The 7,815-nt window shown below is 39.9% G+C and overlaps 1 pseudogene; it reads right to left on the bottom strand.

Annotated features, from left to right (window-relative positions):
* Positions 1-2,032: 2,032 nt before the first annotated feature.
* On the bottom strand, positions 2,033-3,807 carry LOC118975898 (ATP synthase subunit alpha, mitochondrial-like; annotated as a pseudogene).
* Between the last annotated feature and the right edge of the window lie 4,008 nt (positions 3,808-7,815).

Below are 7,815 nucleotides of genomic sequence, written 5' to 3'. Positions count from 1 at the left end.
CACATGCTCCCAAACTGGGGATCGGACCTGCATTTCAGGTATGTGCCCTGACCAGGAATCAAACCAGCGACCTTCTGGTTTACAGGACAACCCTCCAACCAATTGAGCCATACCAGCCAGGGCACACACAGACTTTTCTGACTGGCTTATTTCACTTAACATAATGTTTTTAAGATTCATCCAAATTATAGCATTTATTAATACTCCATTTTATGGGTAAATAATAATCAATTATATGAATACACCACATTTTTAAATGTTTTTCCACTTATGGACGTTTGGATTGTTTCCATTGGAGGGGAAGCAACACTTTACCCATCTTAGGTTCTCAGCTGGGGCTCTTTAACAAAAAGATAGATTAACAAGAGAAAAACAAACAAGTTTATTAACACATGCAGCACACGTCACACAGGAGAATGTTGAGTGACTCAACAAAGAATAACTCAAAGCTAATTGAGTTATTAGCTAAAGGCTGCTTAGAACTCCAGCTAATACAGCATCTTCAACCAAGAACAATAATGACAGGACAAAGAAAGAGAGAAGATAAATATATGGGATGAAATAAAGAGAGTAAGTTGTTTGCAGATTTCTCTGGTGCTATGTCTGGACTGACAAGAGTCCAGAGTGTCTCCAGTAAAGGAGAATTTATATCCGATGCTTAGGCAAAAAATAAAAAGTAAATTAAAATAAAAATAAAATAAAAAGGAGGGTAGAGAGTGCTTCCTTTGGGACAGAATCTCCATCTTCCGGTAATTTGCCAAAATGACCAACAGAATGGGAAACACACGAGGCACCTGGTGTCTATTCTCTAGGCTTTTTAAAAAACATGGACTTATTCCTTTGGCCATACACTCATGACACTACAAGAAACGTGATATTGTAGACATCAAGGGCATGAGCACTATACAAGAAGAAATGCCCCACACATGCTACCAGGCCAAAATTGGATGAGTCTATAATGTTACCCAGCATGTTGTTGGCATTGCTGTAACAAACAGGGCAAAAGAGAATTTGCCCATTCCCGCCAAGAGAAGTAATGTAGGTATTGAATATATTGAGCATTCTAAGAGCTGACTAAGATACCTTCCTGAAACATGTGAAGGCAAATGATTAGAGAAAGAAGGAAGCCAAAGAGAATGGTACTTGTGTTCAACAGAAGTGCCGGAGCAGCCTGAGAACCAGCGGAGAGGAACCTGAGCTCCTGGAACCCATTCCCTATAAATTCATAGCATGGTAGGTATAAAAAATAATTAAAAGACCTCTGTGCTGTACCGTTATATATATATAATTTTAAAAGAATGCAAAGGTAGTAGTCCTCATCATATCTTTATTTAATTCACCAACCTAATTCCTGCAAACACCTGACAGATCCTGGGGAATGACAGCAAACTACTGCAAGGTCAACAAAGTCCCCTCCTTGCAGCTGCCTTGCCATGTGTGGTATAGCAGCAGATTAGCAGGTACACAGTATACAACCTTAGATCTGGCAAATGCATTATTTTCCTGCCTTGTCAGAAAGGAGAACAGAAATCACTCAAACTCTCTTGGAAAAGACAACCATAAACACGCACGGCCTTCCCTGGGGCTATGTTAACTCTCCTGGCCTCTGTCATAAAATGATTTGGAGATAACCGAGTAGCTGGACATCTCTCAAAACTCTCTACTGACCTTCTATATTGATAACATTATGCAAACTGTACTGGTTGAGCAGGAAGTGGCAAGTATGTCAGATGCCTTGGTGAAACAGTTGCTCTCTAGAGAGTAGGATTATTAAAAACTTTTTTTCAGAGGTCCCTTCAGAATTAGCCGAAGCATTGTGACTGCTCAGCAGTCCAACTTCTCCTCTCCAACCCTGCTTCTTTCCTACAAGTGTGGATCCCAAGAGCTCTCACTAATAAATTGTCTGCACGTTAATCTCCACTTTAGAATTCCCTGGAAACTCCATCTGTGATTAGGTGAAAAGCTTTACCAAGCAAAAATAAACCATAAGTAGATTGGGATATTTTCTCTACCACGCAATATGGAACCTCTATTTTTAAGGTGATTTCTGTACATCTGGAGTATGAGAGCAATGCTTTTACAAATGGAACCGATTACTAGAAGAAACAATGACAAAACCAAACTGGTATTTCATGTGAATCTATAGAAGGTTAAGCTTTAAATCCAACCAAGAAGTTTGTTGCAATCTCTTTCAGCTTTGCATCTGACTGTTCTGAGATCTTTCTGTCAGCTTCGAGAGTGCCCAATAGGGCTTGGTGTTGGCTGACAACATAAGACAAAAAAGCATTTTCAAGCTTTGTGACCTTACCGGCCTCTAGTGTGAGCTCTAGTTTATCAAGACAACCTTATATAGCAACATAAATAACAGTCACTTGTTCTTCAGTAGCCAGGGAGGACTACTATACTTGCTTCAGCAACTCCGTCAGATGCACACCGCAACTCAAGAGTTGCTGAGTGGCAGCATGGACATCAGAACCAAACTGAGCAAAAGCAACAACCTCAAGATACTGAGCCAATTCCAGCTTCATGGTACCTGCCACCTGCTCCATGGCCCTGGTTTGGGCAGCATGTCCAACATGGGACACAGACACACCAATATTAATGGCAGGGCCAATGTCTTGGTAGAACAGTTTTGTTTCCAAGAAGATCTGTCTGTCAGTGATGGAAGTGGCATTTGTTGGAATGTAAGCGGACACATTATCACCTTGTGTTTCTCTGACTGGTAAAGCAGTTAAGGAGCAACCACCAAACGCATCCTTCATTTGGCTGCTCTCTCTAGCAGATCAGAGTGTAGGCAGAACACATTAGCAGGATGGGCCTCACAGCCAGGAGGCCGGCGCAGTGGCAAAGACATCCCGATGATAAGCAACAGTCTGTTTGAATAAGTCATCATAGGTGATTAAAGCATGTTTGCCATTATCCCTAAAATATTCTCCCATAGAACAGCCAGAATAAGGAGCCAGGTACGAAGTGGGGCAGCATCAGAAGCAGTAGCTGAAACCACAAGGGTATACTTCATGGCACTGGCATCTGTAAGTCTCCTCACCAAATGGGCAACAGTGGCTCTCTTCTGACCAATAGCAATGTAGATACAGTACAGCTTCTTTTCATCAGTTCCATCATTGAAATATTTCTGGTTAATGATTATGTCAGTAGCAATTGATGTTTTGCCAGTCTGTCAGTCTGCATTGGTTCCCACAGAGATTTTAGGAAAGATCCCAGGGGATTTCAGGCCGACTTGCTTACTGGCCTTGGAACCAGTTGGACCCTTTCCATCAATGGCATTGCCAAGGGCATCTATTACACGATCCAACAAGTCCTTGCCAATGGGAAAATCCACAATGGCTCCTGTTTGCTTCACAGTATCTCCTTCCTTAATTAGTGTATCATTTCCAAACACCACCACACCAATGTTATCAGGTTTCCACGTTCAGAGATGTACCCTTTAAGCCCTCTACCATTTCTTCTGCTTGAACATTCCTCAGCCCACGGGCAATACCATCACCAATACGTAAGATATGCCTGGTCTGGTCAAAGTCAACAGAGGTATCAGCTCCAAGAATAAGCTTTTCAAGGACAGAGGACATTTTGGCAATGCCAACCTTTGAAGACGAGTGTTAGAGGCACAGAGATTCCTTCCAGCAATGAAGGATGATCCCAAAGCATTTTCAGAGACCAGCCCGGCTCACGGAGGGCCTGCACGGGCCAGGGCCCCCGCGACTCGCACAGACAGCATTTTTGCGGCTTCTCAGTAGTTCCTCTGCAGCTGCAGTCTACAGACTGACTGGGACCTGGCATTTCAGTATGTGACAACATTCAAGGCAAAAAAATTACGGGACAAAATACAGTGTTACATACAGTAATAATAAAATAAGTAAGAGAGCAAGAAAACATAGCCATCAAAAATGTGCTTGGCAATATAGGCAAAATAGCTAACTCAATAAAGTTAACTCTTACTATTTATATAGTAATTTATAGTAATACATACATATACTCATATAGTAATATACAAATAGTAATTGTTAACTTTATTGAGTACTTTCTATGTGCCAGGCCTGCTCCTCAGGCTTCACATGTATTAACTCACACTCTTTGTTACAATCCTATCAGTAAGTACAATTATTCTCCCCATTTTATGGTTATAAAAATCAGTCAATAAATTTAGGAAAGAAAATATCAACTTGGAACTGGAAATATTTACATAGCTCTCTTAGAAACAAATTAATCAAGCATTCAAATGATAGGAGATCCAGAAGATCTGAAATAATATAATTAATAAGCCTAAAACATTCCCTATGGAGAATTCTCCATCTAAAAAACAGATAATATACTTTTTTAAAAGGTTTTATTTACTCATTTTTAGAAAGAGATGAAGAGAAGGAGAATTAGAGGAAGAGGATTGCCAATGTGTTGTTGCCTCTCGTGCACCCTGTACCAGGGACTTGTACCAGGGACAGGGCCCGAAACCCAAGTGTGTGCCCTGACTGGGAATCGAACTGGCGATTCTTTGGTTGGCAGCCCACGCTCAATCCACTGAGCTACACCAGACAGGAGATAATACACTTTTTTGAGTACAGATGAAACATTTACAAAAATTACTTTATAAAGTTACAAAGGAAGCCTTAATACCACATTTGAAGCATTAATATTACAGCCTATGTTCTATGACTGTAATGCAATATCATGAAAAATTACTAATTAAAAGATCAAAGATAGCCCTGACCTGGCTGGTGTGGCTCAGTGGATTGAGTGCTGGCCTACAAACCAAACGGTCCCCAGTCTGATTCCCGGTCAGGGCACATGCCTGGGTTGCAGGCCGGGTCCCCAGTGCGGGGCACGCAAGAGGCAACCACACATTGATGTTTCTCTCCCTCTCTCCTTACCTTCCTTTGTCTCTAAAAATAAATAAGTAAAATTTAAAATAAAATAGAATACAAAAAATAACCTCTCTCTCCCTCTCTCCCTCCCTCCCTCCATGAGAAGACAGCCATCTGAAGCCCAGGAAAAGAGCCTCGCCAGAACCCAACCACACCAGCACTCTGGTCCTAGATTTCCAGCCTTCAGAATGTGGGAGTAATGCCTGGTGAAGTAACCCTCCCACTCCCCCAAAAGATAGCTTCTTAAATCTCCAAATGTTGAGAAACTAAACTATTAGCAGCATACTATTAGTAAACCTTGAATTAAAAAACTAAATAAAAGTTTGTCCAATTTTCTAGGATATAACTAAAAGCTTTAATTAGAGATGTAAATATGAAATACATTAGAAAGAAACAAAAAAGTTCAAGAATGAATCAAAGATTAAAACTGGAGATTTTGACATACCCTCTCAGAAACTGATGTATCATGCCCGTATTGGTGATGGTATTGCCCGTGGGCTGAGGAATGTTCAAGCAGAAGAAATGGTAGAGGGCTTAAAGGGTACATCTCTGAACGTGGAAACCTGATAACATTGGTGTGGTGGTGTTTGGAAATGATAAGAGAACAGAGATCTTGAAGGGTATAGTTAACAGGCCAAAGCTACTAGAAATGTGAAGAAAAAAGAATAAAGGAAATGAGAGAATAATAAAGAGAAGAGACAAAGAGAACTCTAGCTAGAGTGCTAAAGACAAAAAAAAAGCCTCCAACCCAAAACAACAATGTACAAATAGACAAAATACACAATGAAAACGGGACACAGACACAACACAGGGACATAACAGATTTTAAAAAATAACAGCATCATCCTGCCTGGTGTGGATTGAGTGCCTGCCTGTGAACCACAAGTTTGTCAGTTTGATCCCTGGTCAGGACCAAAGCCTGGATTTTGGGCCAGTTCCCCAATAGGAGGCATGTGAGAGGCAACCAGCTGATATTTCTTTTGCACATGGATGTTCATTTCCCTTTCTTCCTCCCTCTCCCTTTCTCTGTAAAAGTAAATAAATAAAATCTTTAAAAAATAATTTAAAACATAACAGTATTATTAACTATATACTAATGAATTTATAAACCTAGATTTCTGAGAAAATATAAACAGCAAAATGGGTCAAGAAAAAAATTCAAAACTTGAAAACACTAACAAGCATTAAAGTAATTAAAATGCTAATCAAAGACTTCTACCTTAAAGTATTTTTTTTTAAAAAGAGTTTATTTAATTTTAGAGAGGGAGAAAGAGAGGGAGAGAAACATCAATGTGTGGTTGCCTCACTGAGGACCTGACCTGCAACCCAGGCATGTGTCCCGACTGGGAATTTAACCGGTGACCCTTCGGTTTGCAGGCTGGCACTCAATGCACTGAGCCACACCAGCCAGGGCCCTACCTTAAAGTCTTGATCCGGATGATTTCACAGATATGTTCTACTGACTTTAGTTAAGTTAGAGAAATCAGCATCCATTCTAGAATGATTTCTTACTACTTCATGCAAGTTTTTAAAATTTTTTATTTATTGATTGATTTTAGAGAGACATCGATTTGCTGTTTCACTTATTTATGCATTCATTGGTTGACTCTTATATGTGCCCTGACCAGGAATTGAACCCACAACCTTAGCATATCAGGACAATGCTCTAACCCACTGAGCTACCAGGATAAGGCTCATGCAAGTTTTTCAGAAGCTAGAAAAAAAGTGTGCAGATAATTATTTTTAATAAACTGATTAAGTTATTAAGTTTTATTAAGTTAACTAGTATTTGAAAGGTTTTCTTAGGCTCTGCCAAGGAAGAAAATGCCAATCAGCCACAAAGTTAGGCAGTATAGAGCTTCATTGGGGTTTGCACACTCAGGCAAGGTTCTCCAGTCTGCAGAGTGGGGCCAGGGAAGTCATGCCCAAGTAGGGAATGTGGCGGGGTTTTATTTTGGTTGGCTCTCTTCGTGGGAGCTGGGGATTGGTCCCCTTCGAACAAAGCAGCAATATATCATTGATGGCTTTCCTCAGGCTCAGGTTGCTATGCAGATATCCATTTTAGCAAAGCCCACCATTTCAGCTCTCTGGTTTGATGTCAGCCATCTTTTTTGGGTTGTAGTTCAGCCACCATTTTGTCCTACCCTGCCCATCCTGACATTCCGACCTCTTACCTTTCAGTATTTTACTTAGGATATTTGTATATACATCTACAAATGAAATGAAACAATAACATTCATTTTATGCATTTTTATTATCTAGTTTTAGAATCATAACTACTATTTATTGGATAATATTGTTGGCTGTAGTCAGAAATCTTTTCTAACATTCTTACTCCTTCTAATTGTGTATGTGTGTGTGTTTTTGTTTTTTGCATTAAATACTCTTGCACAGGCTATATGTTTTATGAAACTTACTTGGCATATAATTTTTATTTTGTCTAAGTATTTATGTCAAGTTCCAGTTGAAAGGATTCTGTATGTAAAACACCTCCCCTGACATTTTCTTCCCTAAAAATAAACAAAAATATCCACTTTTACTATGCAGTACTAGAATTTTTTTAGTATTATGATCCACTACTTTCAACAAGCAACACTAGAACTACTGGACATACACATCCTGGGGTGGTGCAGGGGAGATTATGGGCAGGAGGAGGGAGGGATGACCAAAGGGCAGGAGGAAATTTTCCTGGGTCATAGATATGTTCATTATCTTGACTGGGTTATATACCTTTGTCAAAACTCATCAGATTGTAGACTTTAACAATGTGCAGTTTATTGTATATCTCAGTTATACCTCAATACATGTGCTACAAGACTGGGGAAGAAAGTCTTTAAAAATATCAAGATCTGGACTTCTGGCCAAGATGGAGGCATAGGTGGAAACACTGTGCCTTCTCACACAACCAAATTCAAAGACAACAAAGTTTTAGTAACAA

Source organism: Sturnira hondurensis, unplaced genomic scaffold (assembly GCF_014824575.4).
Source record: "Sturnira hondurensis isolate 20B ecotype Veracruz unplaced genomic scaffold, ASM1482457v3 Scaffold0020601, whole genome shotgun sequence".
Lineage (NCBI taxonomy): Eukaryota > Metazoa > Chordata > Mammalia > Chiroptera > Phyllostomidae > Sturnira > Sturnira hondurensis.
The sequence above is the reverse complement of the archived record's forward strand: the minus strand, read 5'-3'. Positions and strand labels throughout refer to the sequence as shown.